Source organism: Empidonax traillii, unplaced genomic scaffold (assembly GCF_003031625.1).
Source record: "Empidonax traillii isolate 1590-97213 ecotype Southwest subspecies unplaced genomic scaffold, ASM303162v1 scaffold8900:size9960, whole genome shotgun sequence".
Lineage (NCBI taxonomy): Eukaryota > Metazoa > Chordata > Aves > Passeriformes > Tyrannidae > Empidonax > Empidonax traillii.
In genome coordinates this window covers 6,924-9,960 of record NW_020962725.1, presented here as the reverse complement: position 1 = coordinate 9,960, position 3,037 = coordinate 6,924, and the positions used below count along the sequence as shown (strand labels likewise).

The 3,037-nt window shown below is 55.2% G+C and overlaps 1 long non-coding RNA gene across 1 annotated transcript; it reads right to left on the bottom strand.

Annotated features, from left to right (window-relative positions):
- Positions 1-37: 37 nt before the first annotated feature.
- LOC114073664 lies at positions 38-2,602 on the bottom strand. The gene is made up of 4 exons (XR_003574367.1): positions 2,534-2,602; positions 364-440; positions 186-242; positions 38-78 (listed from the first exon to the last, which is right to left on the bottom strand). It is a non-coding gene; the product is annotated as an uncharacterized LOC114073664 (long non-coding RNA).
- Positions 2,603-3,037: the final 435 nt, after the last annotated feature.

Below are 3,037 nucleotides of genomic sequence, written 5' to 3'. Positions count from 1 at the left end.
CCAACTGCCCCCCCCCAAAAAAAAAACCCCCCAAGGCTGCAGATCCCAGTCCTTTATTGGGGGGTCTCCGATCACACCCTAAAAAACAGACAATGGGGGGGGGTTGGGGGGTCAGGGGGGGGTCCAGGGGTGTCCCCAATTTTGGGGTGACCCCCCCCCATCCCCCCCACCCCTCCCCCACTCACGTGACTGCCCGGAAGGCCCTTTTTTCCACGTATTTCACCCGGTACCTCCTCTTGAACCTTGGGGGGGGAAAAAACGGGGAAAATCAGGTCAAAATTCCCCCTGGGGGGGCTCCCAGGAATTTTGGGGGTCCCACCCCCCAAAAATGACCCCTTTTTTTGTTATTTTTTGGTCACTCACTTGGCCCTTTCCCGAGGCTCGATCAGGTTCCTCCTCTGGAGGCTCTTGAAGCGATCGCGGAGCACGTGCCCTTCAGGCTGGGGGGTTTGGGGGGAATTCCCGGGTTTTTTGGGGAATTCCCATTTTTTGGGGTGTCCCCGAATTTTTTAGGAGTTCAGAGACCCCCCCTGAGCCCAAATTTTGGGGTCTCTGAGCCCCCCCCCCCCCCCGGGGTCGATCTCTGAAGCGATCGCGGAGGACGTGCCCTTCAGGCTGGGGGGTTTGGGGGGGAATTCCCAGGTTTTTGGGGGGAATTCCCGGGTTTTTGGGGGAGTTCCCAAGTTTTTTGGGGTGTCCCCGAATTTTTTAGGCGTTCAGAGACCCCCCCTGAGCCCAAATTTTGGGGTCTTCCCGCAGCACGTGCCCTTCAGGCTGGGGGGTTTGGGGGGGAATTCCCAGGTTTTGGGGGGAATTCCCGGGTTTTGGGGGAATTCCCAGGTTTTTGGGGGCATTCCCAAGTTTTTTGGGGTGTCCCCGAATTTTTTAGGAGTTCAGAGACCCCCCTCGAGCCCAAATTTTGGGGTCTTCCCGCAGCACGTGCCCTTCAGGCTGGGGGGTTTGGGGGGAATTCCCAGGTTTTTGGGGGAATTCCCAGGTTTTTGGGGGAATTCCCAGGTTTTTTGGGGTTTCCCCAAATTTTTTAGGAGTTCAGAGACCCCCCCTGAGCCCAAATTTTGGGGTCTCTGAGCCTCCCCCCCCCCCCCGGGGTCGATCTCTGAAGCGATCGCGGAGGACGTGCCCTTCAGGCTGGGGGGTTTGGGGGGGAATTCCCAGGTTTTTGGGGGGAATTCCCAGGTTTTTGGGGGGGAATTCCCAGGTTTTTGGGGGAATTCCCAAGTTTTTTGGGGTGTCCCCAAATTTTTTAGGAGTTCAGAGACCCCCCCTGAGCCCAAATTTTGGGGTCCCACCCCCCCCAAAACCCCATCGTGTTCCTCCTCTTGAAGCGCTCCCGATTTTGGGGGGAATTCCCAGGTTTTTGGGGGAATTCCCGGGTTTTCTGGCCATTCCCACATTTTTTAGGGTGTCCATGAATTTCTCAGGGTCTCAGAGCCCCCCTTTGCCCCCCAATTTTGGGGTCCCACCCCCAAAACCCATCGTGTTCCTCCTCTTGAAGCGCTCCCGATTTCAGGGGGAATTCCCAGATTTTTTGGGGGAATTCCCAAATTTTGGGGGTCCTTCCCAAATTTTCTGGGCATTCCCACATTTTTTGGGGTATCCCCGAATTTCTCAGGGTCTCAGAGCCCACTCAGCCCCCAAATTTTGGGGGTCCCACCCCCCAAAACCCATTGTGTTCCTCCCGATTTCGGGGGGAATTCCCAGGTTTTTTGGGGGAATTCCCGGGTTTTCTGGGGCATTCCCAAATTTTCTGGGCATCCCCACATTTTTTAGGGTATCCCCGAATTTCTCAGGGTCTCAGAGCCCCCCCTTTGCCCCCCAATTTTGGGGGTCCCACCCCCCCAAACCCCATCGTGTTCCTCCCGATTTTGGGGGGAATTCCCAGATTTTTTGGGAGAATTCCCGGGTTTTCTGGGGCATTCCCAAACGTTCTGGGCATTCCCACATTTTTTAGGGTATCCCCGAATTTTTAAGGGTCTCAGAGCCTCCCTTTGCCCCCCAAATTTTGGGGTCCCACCCCCCAAACCCCATCGTGTTCCTCCCGATTTCGGGGGGAATTCCCAGATTTTTTGGGGGAATTCCCGGGTTTTCTGGGGCATTCCCAAATTTTCTGGGCATCCCCACATTTTTTAGGGTATCCCCGAATTTCTCAGGGTCTCAGAGCCCCCCCTTGCCCCCCAAATTTTGGGGGTCCCACCCCCCAAACCCCATCGTGTTCCTCCCGATTTCGGGGGGAATTCCCAGATTTTTTGGGGAATTCCCAGCTTTTCTGACACATTCCCGTATTTTTTAGGGTTTCCCCGAATTTTTCAAGATCCCAGAGCCCCCCCATCCCCCCGATTTGGGGGTCCCAGCCCCCTCAGCCCCCCGAGGTCCCGACCCCACGTCGGTCCCCGGGACCCCCCGAAATCCTTCACATTCCCGGCGTCGGGAATTCTGGGAGCGCAAGGATGAGGCTCATCACGGGGGGCTGGGCACCCCAAAACCGGGGGGTTTCACCCCAAAAAACACCCACCCTGAGGCTCCTCAGGGACTCGGGGAGCTCCTGGCTCAGCTGCACCTCCGGCCCGGCGTCCTCGTACCTGGGACAGGGGGGGGAACACAAAAAAACAACCCAAAATTGCAGGTTTTGGCCCCAAAATTGGCTTTTCTCGCCACAAAATTGGTTTTTCTCACCCTAAAATTGGGGGGTTTGCCTCAAAATTGCATTTTTTGGCCCCAAAATTGGCTTTTCTTACCCCAAAATTGGTTTTTTCTCACCCTAAAATTGGGGGGTTTGCCTCAAAATTGGCTTTTCTCGCCACAAAATTGGTTTTTCTCACCCTAAAATTGCATTTTTTGGCCCCAAAATTGGCTTTTCTCGCCACAAATTTGGTTTTTCTCGACCCCAGAAGTGGATTTTCTTGCCCCAAAATCGGCTTTTCCCGCCCCAAAAGTGGCTTTTCTTGCCCCAAAATCCCCCTTTTCCTTCCCAAACCCCCCAAAAAATCCCTGTTTCCCTTTCCCAATCCCCCCTTTT